We start from the raw sequence: 15,832 nt of genomic DNA on the forward strand, positions 1-15,832 counted from the left end.
AAATCAGGGACTGAAGAGAGCCACTCCCATACCCCCACGTACCCCCACAAAAGCGGGACTCTCTCAGAGACCACCTCTTCGAGATGCCAGACTGGAACTGCCAAACAAGACCCTTACTGATAGCAAATTGTGCAGACTCTCCAGCTCCTTCCTTCCAGCGGAATAATTAACAATGCTGGCGAGTACATTATCATAAACTTCAGCATTAACACCCCCACTGCAAAGAACAAAGGCGGTTCACATCCCTCCCTGAGCTCCTGCTGCAGACTGGGTGCCGATTCTGACAAGTTGCTCTGTGCCAATTTAGATGCCGTTCACATTTGGAAGATTACGCTCCTACCCAGAGCTGAAGAATACTTTTTCTGTGATGCCAGAAAGCAGCAAGCAGTTCTCAGAACCCCCCTGAGCCAGCCCACATCACCTCCAGACTACACTGTTGATTTAGCTGTGCTCATGAACAACTCAAGCAGATCGTTCATAACAATGATATAGCATCCTTTGTCTCAATGGATCCTGAAGCGCTGCTCTGCTGAGGCCGGGCCTTGCACACTCCTTACCAGGCACTCTCTCCCTTGACAGGCCTAAGAGTCAGAAAAGGACAGACACCTCCAGAAGTTGGTCCTAAACACTTATGCAAGGAATTTTTTTCCACCTCTGACAGAGTCATCAGCTGACATCATGCAGCAACGTTTCAGCACCAGGCAGAACGTAAGTCCTGGTGAAAGCCACGTGGCTGATGCCCACTCGGCACTAGACAGAGGTCACTGGGAGGACCACTTAGTGCAGCCTGTGTTAGGCAACCACTGGAGCCTGGCTCATCGCTTGGTTTGTTTGTAAAGCCTACAATATGGAAATCTAGTGAGGATCTGGGCTGGTTTGGAGGCTTATTTTGACACGTAACCAACAAGAGCGCTTTCCTACTCTTGTCTGGCAGCTATACAGCTTTCATTTGGATACATATGGGTAGGAATTAGGGAGCGGGACAACAAGGGGAATCTTGTGGTTGGTGTCTACTGTAGGCTGCCCAATAGATGGGAGCCTATCAATGAAGCCTTCTTGCTCCAGCTCCAGGAGGCATTGAACTCCCAGACAGTCATCCTGCTGGGCAATTTCAACCTCCCCAACATCTGTGGGGAAAAGTAGTAGGCATGGCAAGCTGTAGGCAACCCAAGAGACTCCCACAGTGTCTTGATGACAACTTCCTGAGACGGGAAAGATACAGCCCTACTCGAGGGGAAGCAATATTGGACCTGATGGTCACCAGCGCAAGTGAGCTCATCAGAGATGTCAAGATTGGAGGCAGCCCAGGCTGCAGTGATCATGCACTGGTACAGTTCACTATCCTAAGGTGTACGAACAAAATGAGAAAAAGAGTCAAGGCCCTGACTTTCGGGAAAGCTGACTTCCAGCATTTCAAGGAGTTGGTCAATAGGACCCCTGGGAAACGGCCCTCGAGGACAAAGGGCCATTCAAGGTCAGGCTTGATGCAGCTCTGAGCAACCTGATCTAGCAAAGCTGTCCCTGTTAACTGCAGTGGGTTGGTCTAGATGACCTCTAAAGGTCCCTTCCAACCTAACACATTGTATGATTCTATGATGCAACCCATCTCCAGGTCATTTTGAGATTATCAAAACAGGCTCAGCAAGACGTGTCCTACACCACTGTTGAGACTGACAGTGCTGTGAGGTGTTGCAGCTCAGAAAGGATCCACAAGCGGAGTCTCTGGTATTTCTGATCTATGCCCCCAAGAGCAGACCTCAGGTTACTATGCCTTTTTTAATTTTTATTTTTAAATTTAGATACTTCAAGGGTCGGCGAGCCTCTTAACACAAACACCAGGCTTTTGCATGCATGAAATTTGCATTTGATAAGGGTAGAAGTTTACAAGAGAGGAATAATTTCTGTAAGGAGCCTTGAGGATGGCACTCCGTTGTTTCTCCTCTTGCTGGTCTGCCCCATAGCCAGGACAAAGTCTCTGGTTGTGGGGCTGGCACTTGTTCCTGACAGGCTGACTCCTGTTCTTACCTCTGCTGTCAGAGTGGTTCCAAAGAATGCTTATCAATACGGTGATAGGCACTTTATGTATATAAAAATAAATAATGACAATACTTAGTTATATATAAATAATAATAATAATAATAATATTCTCTCTAAATAAATATATATATATTGGGGTAGCTGGACATGGAAGGAAGAACAGCTGCTTTGTGTTTTTAATGGATTCTCCTGCGTGAGACTGGATTTCCAATGGAAAGCCAAGATACATACAACAGCACCAGAGAGATATGTTTTCCACTGTGCTGAAACAAGCAGTAAAAGACCCCAGTCCAAGGTGGTTCACTGCAGATACTTCAAGATCCTGTGGCTGTTAATTTATTCTGCAAAATTCTCTTTCCAACAGCTGTCACAAACTCTGCAAGTGTGACACAGAAGCTGACATTTCTAGGAGGCAAGTGATGTCAAAGAGCAACAACCTCATCCGCGAGGTAACAAGACAAAAAGAGGAGGTTATCGTGCACTGGGAAAATAAGACAGCCCATAAACACACAACTGCACAACTACAAATAAACCAAACAAGATTCCAACTAAATCAAACCAGGCCATCCCCTTTTCTGCCTCTTCCAAATACCTCTGGTTGCCAGCCTCCAGGACCAACTGTGGCACCAGGGTTCCCACGTTACCTGGTAATTAGCATGCATTGTCTATCTGTTAGGCTCTATGCTCTGCTTAGATGAAGCCAGTCCTGAAAAGTTTGGAAAGGCAACGTTGCTGCACCTTTTACAGGAAAAGAAAAAAAAGAAATAATAAATCCCTCTCTCAGAGAACAGACCTGTTTTCCACCTGACCTTTGTCAGCAGAAGATGCTGCACTACATTTGGATGCAAGTAATAACAGTGGGTATGACCTGCCTTGTTTGCTCAGTGTTAAGTATTAACAGGGCCAGTGCTACCTCAGCCACAGCCATGTTTTGCCAGGCAAGCTCTGCCTGCAGAAGTGGCTTTACAGGCACCAGCTCAGCCTCTGGGAAGGACAACGCACCCCGGGAACAAGGAAAAGGGGCCAAAGCTATTTTCATGCTGCTTAGAAGAACCAGCGAGTGGTAAAATAAAGCTGGGGTGGGGGGGGGGATGTATGTGTGTGTCTGTATTTGTAGAAAACTCAGCTGTTTGTCAGACACAGAATGCTTATTTCCATCTTCAAGAAATACAGAAGATTTCACCTTTTCAGGTGACTTCTGGATTCCTCTCACAAATAAATAATAACTACTTCTCAGTAGACAAAGAAACAATGGTCCTCAGACTCCAGCCCGCGGGGATTCGTCTCTTCAGTTTCTCATACACAGTGGAAATGTAAATTTTGTTATCTGCTGCTGTGGAGAGGGAAAGCCAGTGAAAGTTTATTGCAGCACATGCTCCGGATTCTAAACATACCGTATCACATACACACTGTAATGAGTTTTATTTTAACTGCTTTTGGAGATTGCTTTAGTGGACACTGAAATTGAATAACCAGTTCTGCTCACAGAATGAAAGGAACCCATAACACTATACATAAAGGGTCTGTCATTATGTTACAGAAGGGCTTGGACATACCCCAGGTGGTAGATGGCTATTTACCTCCTCCTTGGGGGTTAAAAACAAACAACAACCCAAAAACCCAAACAAAACCACGACCCCAACACACACACGCATCACAGAACCATCATTTCCATACATATGTACTTCACCACAGGTATGCAGGTACCACAGCTACAAGCTGGCCAGTCACTCAATAGAACCCAGGTAAGCTTTCCAACACAATATATCCCTGTGGACAGAAGTCAGTCCCTGGAATTTAGATTTTCAGCCTCCTCCCATTTTAAATGCTCTGGTTTACCCTCCTTTCCCACCTAGAACTTCTCACTGATAATATTGGTCTGGGGAATTGATGGATCAGGAAAACCATTCAGCTTGCTCTGAAGCAGAGAGAAGGGGAGATTCTTCACAGCTTGAGGAAAATAAGTCGCACTTTCCACACTTGCCGCACCTGATCTGAAACACTGACCTGTCTCTCAACTTTATTTGTTCCACCCCACATATATGAGCTACCCACCCATTAAGAAAATCTGCAGTGATCTCTCCGCCACCTCTTTTTTGCCACTGTTTCCAAAAGGCACCACAGGTTCATTCATGGTCTTGGTGATGCTGGTAGAAATCACCTTGGCCGTTACTTCAGTGAGAGTAGGAAGAAGCTCCAGAGGTCTGAGCCTGGCTTGCCCACATACAGAGTTACTAAGCAATAAGCCTGGAGGTGAAGCCAATCCAAAAAACACCCCCCAAAAAAACCTCACAGGAAACAATACAGATCCTATCTATTCTGGCTTTTTCCTTAGCAATTTTCTAATTATGAAGAATAAATATTTTAAACTTCCTTTCCTCCTAAGATCTACTAATACACATGAAACATTACATTTACTGACTGCCCTGAGACTGCCTCATTGTCTTTGTTAGCCCATGCTCAATATTTCACCAACTGCAAGTCCAAGAGGTAACTAGCTTTGCAGTTCAAAACAAAGCATCTAAGGCACTGCCCAATATTTGAAAACATTGCCCACCAATGACAGGGAAGAGCAGAAGTCACATTAACAAATGCTTTCAACATCAGATAAGGAAATGTGTTGCTGTCATGTTGCTTGCACTTTGTGTCTGCTTCTGAAGATTCCTCATCCTCCTCAGAGACACAACGGGGCAAGCTCTCTACAAAGAGCTCTTGTCACACAGATTCCACCCACAACCATTTCACCACTAATAGATGTGGTCAAGTGCTCATTCAGCTCCATTCTGTCCTTCAAGTTTAATATCTGGACGTTGTTTATATTTGTTCAGTTAAAGCAAAAAATCACATAACAACCACTCAGACCTTAACCCACCTGTGGATGAGGAAAGGAAGCAAAAGATGCTGGGGATGGGGGAGTAAGATGAAGGACGACTAAGGGGCCATGCACTCAGAATTCAATGACAGCAGAGAAACACTGGTTTGGACAGAAGTCCCTGGAAATTTTTCAGGAACATCTATGTAGTATCGAAACTACAAGTTAAGATTACCCAGTACTGGTCATTGCCTGACAGACGTTAAAAGCAGCAGGAAGTTAGAAACTAAGAGTTTCCTTGATAAGATATTTAAAGATACATAAAAAAAGAAGACATCAGCTACCTCAAAACCACTAGGAAAACACTAACAAAGCCTCAGATGTTACAGGCCCAGACATAGCCTTTAGGCAGTGCTGTGAACAGCCTACAGAACAGCCTTTCCAGCTCCCCAGCCCGTACCATGCCTTCAGCCATCTCAACACACACTCTCTTGGTTCCTAGAGCTGCCAGGCTGACGCTTATCTACCCTTATTCTGCAAGTATGAAAACTAACAAACTTGGAGTTTTCTAATGTCATAGGACACCTGAGTGGCAGAGATTACACATGGAAAGTCGTCTGCTTGAAAAGGTTTGTTTGCAGGGGAGTCCAGCACTGCTGTACTCCTAGTTTCCCGTTCCAAGTTCCCTGGACTTCGTTAGTACTTAAGCATACATGACGTGTTATCCCTTCATTCCTTGTCTCTTGCACCACTTACCACTACTCTCTTTACTATCAAGATTTGCTACGCTGCTATCACTAATCCATAACACACTGCATTGCCTTCTCCACCCCTCTTTCTCTACAGCCTTCCTCCTTTGGGACACAGGGGGAATTGGCCAGCCCCTTTTCAGTGGTCTGTGGGGACAGGACAAGGGGCAATGGCTGCAAGTTGGAGCACAGGAAGTTCCACACCAACATGCGGAAGAACCTTTTCACTGTGAGGGTGACAGAGCCCTGGGACAGGCTGCCCAGGGAGGTGGTGGAGTCTCCTTCTCTGGAGATATTCAAGACCCGTCTGGACGCCTCCCTGTGCGACCTGTCCTAGGGAACCTGCTTCGTCAGGGGGGTTGGACCTGATGATCTCCTGAGGTCCCTACGATTCTGTGATTCTGTGATTCCCTCCAGTCAGTTCACCACCAGTGAAGAAGACCCCCTCACCCAGCTGCACTTCGACCCACCCACCGAGCAGGCAGCGCACGCCTTCCCCAGCCTGTTACGGCTCCGCACTGCTCCGTTTAGCCTCTCCTCACTTACACCCACACAGCAGCAAGGGACCGTGCTCCAGGGCATAAAACCATAAAAGCGTAGTAGAGCATGTCCTGGGAATGCTCCTGGTCAGCAGCAGGGAAGGGTAAATGAGTTTTAAAAAAAAAAAGCTTTGGAAGCAAAAACACATAGGGAAGGGAAAAACTAGGGAAAGAGAGAATGAGAGAACTGCTCATTATTACATTAGCAAACCTAAACTATTTATAAGCACTACATCTATCTATCTATCACTTCAATTACATGTTTCTAAATGAGGCTGAAGCAAGATATCCATAATTATTACTGAAATGCCATTTTTACATTAGCCCAACAGTTGTGTGCATTCTTCAGAAAATGCAATAAGCAAACCACCAATTTATTATTTTCTGTAAATTACAGATAAATCAATCTAAATGCCTCTTTTGCAATAGATTTGATTTTTAACCCAGAATTCCCATTTCCTTTGAACAGCACAAGCTGCAGAAAGCATCCATTTCTCTTCTAACTCCTCTTTTATGGAGCCTTTTCCTTCCCTTTTCTGGTTAGTCTAAGGATGCTCAGAGGGAGAAGTGACATTAAAAAGGATTAACTCACTTGCTACAACTTTGTTACTCCTTACTTCTCTTCCTCCCTTTTCTTTCATTTGTCCGTTTGGTAAAGCTCTTTCTTACTCAGTAAAGTCTGCTCTTCTCTCCTCTGCCCCATTGCCCTTTGCCTCTTGCTTCCTCAGCTGTGAGAAACGCTGGAAGGGATGTTTGCAGCCCAGGGCCATGCTTGGAGAGAGCCAGGACACAGGCTGGTCAGGCCCTGCACCTCACCAGCCCTGGAGCTGAACCCGGCTGTGCCGCACATTTGTGGGCTCAACCCAAATCAGCGTGTACTGTGGTCTGGGGACCTCCTGTATAGTACTCGTGCACTCCATCTTGTCTCCCACCCGTGCATCCCTCGCCCCCAGGTATTTGCTACCCTGCTTGTTCTTTCCCTCCCTTGCTGGTTAACACCAGATTTCCTTCCAGGCCGCCTCTTCTATCTTATCACCGCTAGAAACACTTTTCCCAACAGCACCAGGGAGGTTTATAAACCACAGACTTTGTCTTCAGCCTTGGAGTAGGCAGTGGAGGCTCCCTCACAACACAGAATTTCCCTGTCTCTGCTTTTAAAGGTTTAAGCCACGTGCAAAGTATAATTATTCTTGGACAACCTCCCTTCCCCCCATTAAAGTGTTATAGCATCAGAAGATGTTTGAAATGGTTGTGCAGAAGGCCCCCAGACAGCCCTGCCCCATCAAACACTTCTTTTCCATCACACTCCACTCAAAGAGCAGCAACAAATCCCTTTTTACCAAATCATGTATTAAAACTAACTGTAAGAGTTGATGCAAGTTTATTAAACCAACGACTAAAATCTGTACCTGAGCTGCAACAGCACTGTAATTCACCTGTTGTTTCATACACAGCACTGGCTGAAGTCACAGAGAAGTGGGGGAAAACATGTAACCATCCTGCAAGCTTTCACCACTGCCCACAGCCTACCAGTAGCCCAGCAGCCTGCGGCCCACTGCCAGCCTGCCAAAGCACAGAGGCAAGGAGAGGAGTGCTGCACTCCTCCTGCTCAGCTAGCCACAGAGTATCCCAAGTTGGAAGGGACCCATAAGGATCACTGAGTCCAATTCCTGGCTCAATGCAGGGATGGCCAAGTCAGAGCATGGGACTGAGAGCATCGTCCAGATGCTTCTTGAACTCAGTCAAGCTCAATGCTGTGACCCCTTTCTTGGGGAGCCTGTTCCAGTGCCTGACCATGCTCTCAGTACAGAGCCTCTTCCTAATATCCAACCTAAACCTCCTTGCCACAGCTTCATGCCGTTCCCTGAGTAAGAACAGCTAGTCCTGTTCAAATCCCCCTCTGGGGGAGCATGGAGAATGGCTGAGGTTGCATTTAGCAATCACCAATCTATCAGTCTCAACACCACTCCTAAGGAATTAACCAGTTCCCAAGCCGAGGATTCCTCTAGAAGGGATGCACCCTGGTAACCAAACATGGGCAACATTTGAGGTAGAGTAGCTAGGTATTGAAACACCTGAACCCAAATCTGAGGAACCTTCCACATCCGCCAAGAACAGGAAATGTCTTCTATTGAAAGATAATTTGATCCATCAGTTGGTGAATGGTCTGCTTGGTTACATACTAAGTCCCACCTTCCCTTCCACCTCCATCCCTTGCTGCCCTCTATACTTCAAAAGCAGTCCTGAAGATCTACCTGTGCTTTTTGTGCTATTGCCAAGATCATACTGAAATGCTCCTCACCCCAACTTGATCTTTGGGACCTTGTCTGGACTCTGAAGTTTCTTCCACTGCAACCACAAACACTTTTAACACGTATCTTGCATCCACTTGAAGCTGTAAATGTTGCTTTAACTCCATGGAGCCACCAGCGTGTATGGCTAGAGGGATGCCCATCCTACAACTCTGTCCTTGTTTTGTATTTACCTACTGCCATTTGTGGCTGTTCAACAGAACATCTTTCTTCACCTCATGACAGCACCTCATTACACCTGGTGTCTTAGGACTGGAAGAGTCATTTCGAGCTAAGATGCCTGGTCACCCTCTCCCTGCCTTTGAAGCCATGCTTTCTTGATGAGTCTTCCCACTCTCTTCTCACTTCTTGCCTATGAGGAAATGCACACTACAACGCAAAACAAGGCATTATTAAAAGTAAGGAGAAAGCATAATAATTTGTCCTGTGTTTGCACAGGTGTTATCCACGTATTTGCGTGGTCTTCAACTATATCCAATCCACCCCACTTTTTGACCAACTTTGTCATTGAGATTGCCAGGTTTCCAGGGGGTTTCCAGGTTTCCAATGCCAATCCCTGAATTACTGGTAAGTTTTCAAAAGCAGAGATCGGGACCCAGACAGATCTACATTTTCACAGCCTATAAGTACCATCCTACAACCGCTTTAACCATCGCAAGGCAGTGTCATTGCAAGTACAGCAGGAGCCTGGATTTTGGGTTTACTTTCTGCTGGATCATTTTCTGCTTACTACATGGCTGTAGGAAACGTGGTGCTGCCATGAGAAGGCAGCAGGAAGAAGTGTCCAGAAGTGAGACCTCCACTGCTGGCAGCAGTGCAGAATCATACCAGAGAAAAGTGCAAGGGCAACCGCAGCCTAAAGCCTGCAGAACTTTCCGTGTAGGCAAGGACCCTGCTGAACATCTGTACGGAACCAGAGGGCAGCAGTGTCTGACTGCGAGTGTGAAGGGGGGTAATCTAATTCTTACATAAATATTTGGAAAGAGAGAATTACTTTCAAGTTGTTTTCAGTGCTCGGATGTTCTATAGCTCTGCCTGACTACTTCTGCTGGGTCTTTTTCCACCTGATTTGACTAAATAATCAAGGATGATATTTGCTCATTCCGAGACTACCGACGACGTAAACTGCGCATCCCAAGGACAGGCATTTTTACACTGCTGCAGCAGTGTTCAGCACACAGCACAGGTGCCCAGACATAGAACCCCATCCCATGACACCGGCAGGTCTTAAGAGACATTCACTTTATGTAACTATACTTAAAAATATATAAATCAACCCAATGACAAACTTCAGATCAAAACTTGATCCGCTACCATCTGGACACAGTGAAATGAATGGCAGGGTTCATAGGTCTGAATCAGAGCTCAAATGTCACTGAAGAGGACTTTATTATCTGTTCCACTAATTACAACTTTTAATTAATTGTGACAGAAAATACACATAGCTAGCAATTACAAGAGACATGCTCACAAAGTGAAGACTATTAAGCGGAAAGTATGCAGGGAAAGGTAACCTGTCCTTGCATGACTTCCAGCCCAGCCCTGGCAGGGGTCAGGTAGCCGCTCGCTCCGTGCCTGGCAGGAGAGACATTCTCTGGGATGCTGTTGCAGTCATCTGGGGCTGCTCCACAGCAGTAGGAGTTGTGTCTGAAGGCAGCATCACACTGACATTTGGGTGGGTGGCATTTTAGGATCTCCCCAAAGATTTAGGTCATGAAACTTTGAGTTATTCCTTCACACGCAGCATAATCCTATCTACAACGACAGGCTACCTATGCTGGAATCAGGGCAGGCTGGATGGAAACTCACAGTGAGACTTTGAAGATTAAATTGAAGAAAACAAAGTTGGGGTGGCTCACACAGAGTGATGAGAAGCAGGAGTTGACAGTGAACAACCCCCCCTCCCCCCCCATCTTTGGCTGGCCGTGGCGAGCATGTGGAAAAATCACACGAGATGAGCAGGCAAAAGAAGCACAAACATGTACTTCTTCGCTGAGTGTAATTCCAGCTTTGGCCCAAACCATCCTCACCCTTACCCAGCAGTGCAATTATTGCATCTCATGTTGCATCTCTTCATAAAATACAGCTTTTAAGAGACAGCTCGTTTCTTTACCTTTAGGGAATGCCTGGAAGTCTTTTCATTAAAATGCTAATAGAACAATAAAGTTTAACGCCGAATCTCCCCCATTTGAGTTTGAAAGCAAATGCTTTGGTCTAATTCCGATCAAAACGCTGTCTATTTTTTCATTAAAGTTTTACTCTGATGTATTTATTATTGAGGAGCCTATGAGAAGCTGCATTATACTCAAGAATGAACTGAAATGAACTTCGTAGCAAGAAACAAAGCCCGTTTTATGCAAGGGAGCAAACGGCATACAGAATTAAGAGATGAAGTTTACCGCATTTCTAAGTGGTTTGTCACCGTAACATAGCAGTGTTTTGTTGTTCTTGGGGCTACACACTGCACTTACCCCTTTGGCCCACTTTATTTGGCATATTCATTAAGTAACAGAGCATCAGCACTTAGCATGCACATTCGTGATGTTTCCTAGACGGGCTCTCGATTAATCTACATACTAATGCAAGAGGACACATTCTGCAATACAAACAAGCCCTGTGTCACGTTGAGTTACATGTTCTCCGGCTTTTCCCGGTGTGTGGGAGGGTGCAGGCTCTCTACAAAGCCACTGCTACCCAAAAAAAAAAAATGGGGCGAGAATGCTTCCAGCTTCCATCGTCCTTGTCAGCCGATAGCACCCAAGGATGAAAGGAATGCTTAGCTTAAAACTTGTCTTTCTCAAAATAGCTGCAGATCAGCAGTGCCCAGTGCTTCTTTTAACTTCACCACTCCAGCGGCCCAAAGATATAATTTGTGGGCCAGCCATGCGGAGCCAAAGGACAGGAGAAGATTTAGAGAAGATTGAATGCTCCAACACATTTCCCCTAGCTCTGCCCCGCGCTCTTGGAGGCCTCTCTAAAAGCGCTGGGTTACACGCTTTCAGTAGCTAAACACTTAAAGAAACCGCACTCCGCGCACTCGCACGCAGGCAGCCACGTGATTTTCGCACAGCAGCCCTCTCTTTCCCCCTGCCTCTTCTCCCTCTCCCTTTTCTCCCCGCCCATTCAGACTGCGGACCCCACAGGTCCCAGCCCAAACTCCCTGCCTGACACCCCCTGTGATTTCCGCCCACCCGCCGCGCAGAAGCGGGAACGTGCAGTGAAAAGAAAAAGGGAATAGGGCAGGCACGCGCCTTCCGCTCTGTGTGTGATAAGGAGCCCACATCCTCCTGTGTCACCTGCCCTTACTGGAGAAATTTCTTCTCTTCTGGTTCTTGTTATAGTTTTAATGAAGCAGGGAAAGCTTATTTGAAATCATTCTGCTACAAACGAGCTACAAACGCATTACTAGAGGTGAGCTTTCAAGCCAGCACTGCAGGAGCATGTTTCCACAGAACCCACAGACAGCGCAGCACCGGGGAGGCTGATCTCTGCTTCCAGGCATGGAGGGCCTCACTGGAGGAAGAGGAGTGCAGCTCTGCACTGAGGCTGCAGGGCTGGGGAATGCTGCAGGGCAGGAGAGGACAGCTTGAGGAGAGGAGCACCGCACAGCTGCTCCCAAAAATGAGGGAACAGCCCTGCATAGGGGCACCAGCCTTCCTGGCATCTTCTATCCTTCCTGGTCATTGGCTTTTACCAGTCCTCATGTTCTCTTCAGCCTTCTTCATCAAAATCCCTAGAGAGGTGGCCAAAATTCAAGTGCATGACACACGCCTCCTTTCCCTTATCTCTTTGGGACACTGTCGTTAACACACTCCCCTGGATTCCCAGGCAAAGAGCTGTGCTGCTCCTGGAGTCGCTCTCTCCACTTCGCCTTGTGGGGCTTCGGGTGCTAAGGAGCAAAGCTCACGTTTCAGAGAGAGAAGGAATTTTTACCTTGCCACTGATGCTGGAAAAATAAGAGAGCGTCCCCAAGGTGCTGGAAGCCAGGCCCATGAGAGAACTCCACAATATGCTCTCCCTTTCTCCAGAAAGCTGCCTGCTCATTTCAAGCAAAGAGTTCAAGAAAGAGTGCCAACTATGGAAAAACACCCCCCCCCGAAAACCTTTCCATCTCAATTACTGCACAAACATTCCTTCAAAAGCATTTGAGCTACATGAAAGGAAAATAAGCACAAAAAGAATTTGAATAATGCCAGTGTCTGAGGGTTACTATCTAAACAGCACATACCCCAGCACTCCTGAATCACAAGGCTCATTCAGGTATAAATCTCTCCAGAACAGTGCCTGTGCACCTCACCATGCCTCCACTTGTTTACACCCTGCTTAAGGTCACTTAATGTCGAAGCAGTAACACCCCAACCCAACACCAGTCCAGGGGCTGCTTGACTTCACTGAAGTTTCAAGGCAATGCCGAATTGTGCTTTTTTAATATAAAAAAAGAAAAAGAAAAGAAAAAGAAAAAAAGAAAAACCAACCCCCAAACCATTTAATAGTTTAACAAAATCTCAGCTGGCACTGACTAGACATAATCTTACAAGGGTCTTTTGTCTCTGCCTGAACTCTTTGGGTATATAGCACTCTTTGCTGTGATAATTGGTTTGGCTGTCCATTCCACCCATCAGGTGATAGAAAACTATCAATCAGACTAAATGCAATGTGAGAGAAGTCTCTTTAGCCAATTAGTTGGTAATGAGAACATTAGCCACAGTATCTTCTGCAGAGGGCACCTTAGCAATTCCAGCGGAGCCCACAAAGATGACAGTTCTATCTGCGTGATTAATAGCGAGCGTATGACACTATAGGAATTCTACACAGTTGTGTAAAATCAGGGAGGAATGATCCACTTTATGCTGTTAAATATTTTAAGAGCCACAGATGATTTTATATTACATTCTAATACACGCGCTTATTTTGTGCCTCAAAATTAACTCTCCTGTACCAAGACTAGTTTTTAAAGCATTTCTAGTTCCTATCAGCCAGGAGAAATTGTATGAATTCAAGTAATTGGGAGCAGCAGATACAGAATGAAGGATTCCTCTTTACCCAGTGTGGGTTTGGACACTGGGAGGGCAAAACCAAGCCGGCCTGTTTCTCCACTTTCACCTTAAGTAGAGTCTTCGGACTCTACAAAAGCAGCTCAACTTCCAACCCGTCAGGTCAGAAACGGCCCCGTGTAATGTGCGAAGCGAAGTCAATATTTGTTTTTCCCAGAAATATTTTTGGGATAGAAGGTACTTTCCGTGTGAACACACGTCCACACACGCAAAAGGATATTCAAACACACTCCCATCTCAATGGGACAGTGCCTAAAGTCCTTCACTTCAGCCATAAAGCACAGGGAACTCGGTACCCTCAGCCAATCCATGGCATCAGCAAGGAGGGGACTCGGGGATCGCCACACACAGAACTATACCACCTGCCACAGGCAGCGCTGGCCCATGAGAGTTGTCTTTATAACACCAAGCTGACCGACCAAACCATCCCAATGACAAGTTTCAGACCCCTGGACTGTGCAACAGCTTATCTGGGCTACAGAAAGACAAAACTACACCGGCACCTGAACCGACTGAGTTGCACCAGGGAAGAACACTCCAGAGTAGCCCAATGGGAGTTAACTGCCAAGCCAGCTTAAACAATTTGAGTTTCCTGTTGTGCCAGAAGGGTGCTTGGAAGAGACGCCTGCAAGGGGGCTGTCATCGGTAACTCCATTTACTTGCGCTGCAGACAGGCCTGGCTGACACGGAGCAAGGCCGAGCGAGCTGTCCTGGGGCAGAAGAGATTCACAAACGGTGCAGTTAGGGGAAGCTCTGGGTGCAGAGGGTAAATGGAACTGACAAAGCCAGCCTTAGCTTGCACACCGACACTTCATTTGTGTAAATCCCAAAGAAGGAGCAATGCAACTACTAGGATGATCAGAACCCATTTTTTCTTCTCTAACTGCTCTTCTGAACTGTTATTTCTTCCTTAGTCCTTCCTCTTACTGCAGCTTTGTTAAGGTTGAAATACACAGCAAGTTTCAGACTGAACGTATGAAAAAGTGCTCAGATACCATGGAGATGGGCACACTGGGAACACCACACAACATGACGGCTGAGACAGACAAATGGGTTTGCACACAGCAGATTTTGTACAAGAGAATTAAAATAAATTTGCAAGAGGGGAGGGGGGGAGGAATGACACACAACACACAGACACAACCCCAAAAAGTCTTCAGGGGGATTTTACAGAGGCAGCAAAACCTAACAGGCCTATCATGCAACCTCAGAACTCTGGAGAGTAAGATAAAGCAGGAAGAAATGCTCCTACACAGCATCATACAGAGATCTTAACGATGTAAAGCAAGCAAAAATAACCTCCCAGGAGAGTGTGGGACTTTCCTGTGGAAGCCCTACACGGAGAGCGATGGTCACTCTGGGGCAGGGAAATAGCGGAGGTGCTTGGGGCAGGGCAGCAACTGAGTTCCACCCAGAAGGGCGAAGGTGCCCGATGCCTGCTGTGCAGCAGCCCAAAGCAACAGGCAGAAGCACCCAGAAGGGACACGGCCACAGGTAGCCTGGGCCCAGAAGAGCTCAGTACTGGTGTCCTTGCTGCCAGGCCACACAAGACCCACTCGTGTGGGTCAAGGATCCGTGGAACAAGGCTACCCTAGCCGTGGCTACAGGCTCAGGTACCTGCTACATCCTTTGCTGTATGCTGAGGCTTTGCAGTAGGGAAGAAAGCCGCTTCTGAGCGCGGAGCCCCTGTGCAGGGAGTATACCCCAAGTTGTTTTGCTTGTTTTCTTGAAACCTGTGGATCAGAACCATTGTTTTATCAAATACCCTTCTGTGCTTGGATGTAAATTATTTTCTTATGCAAGGGCAGTTAACCCAGTAACATTGCAGAGGGAGTTGTTCAAAATTGGAAATTAAAATTGGATTGACAATTGCAGATTGACAACGTGTCATTTATTAATTAAAGGTAGGTGACAGCTGTAACACTGTATTTCATTGTACAACGCAAAATTATTGACTGTGGCAAGCTCTTCGAAGTTCTATCGCTCTTTTACAGGAGTCAGCAAGGTTAAAGCAGCAAGAACAGTGTTAGTTCTGCAAAGCACTAAACAAATTTGCCAGGTACTTACTAACAGACTTTCTGTTGGCTTGAAAGGGCCAGTGTCACATCCCTGCTTGGTGACACAGCAGCAGATGTGACAAGTGAAGGCAGAAGACACAAGTGACTCACATGGTACGTGGCTGCAAGCAGAGCACGCCTTGGTTTAAAGGAACGCCCAGCGAAGCATCGCTGACCCTATGTTCAACTATTGCATCACACGGATTCATTCCAATCTCAGGCTTCTCTTCCTAAGCGGACAGGAGAACAGTCGTTGCCTCCAAACCCTTGCC

General features: G+C 46.4%; 1 protein-coding gene across 1 annotated transcript in view; it reads right to left on the reverse strand.

Annotated features, from left to right (window-relative positions):
- Positions 1 to 15,832, reverse strand: part of MAML3 (mastermind like transcriptional coactivator 3) — a gene marked incomplete at its 3' end in the record, with an annotated part of 243,888 nt that overhangs the window by 158,603 nt on the left and 69,453 nt on the right. The gene's annotated exons all lie outside the window — the stretch shown is intronic.

Source organism: Gallinula chloropus (genome assembly GCF_964237585.1).
Source record: "Gallinula chloropus genome assembly, chromosome: 4".
Lineage (NCBI taxonomy): Eukaryota > Metazoa > Chordata > Aves > Gruiformes > Rallidae > Gallinula > Gallinula chloropus.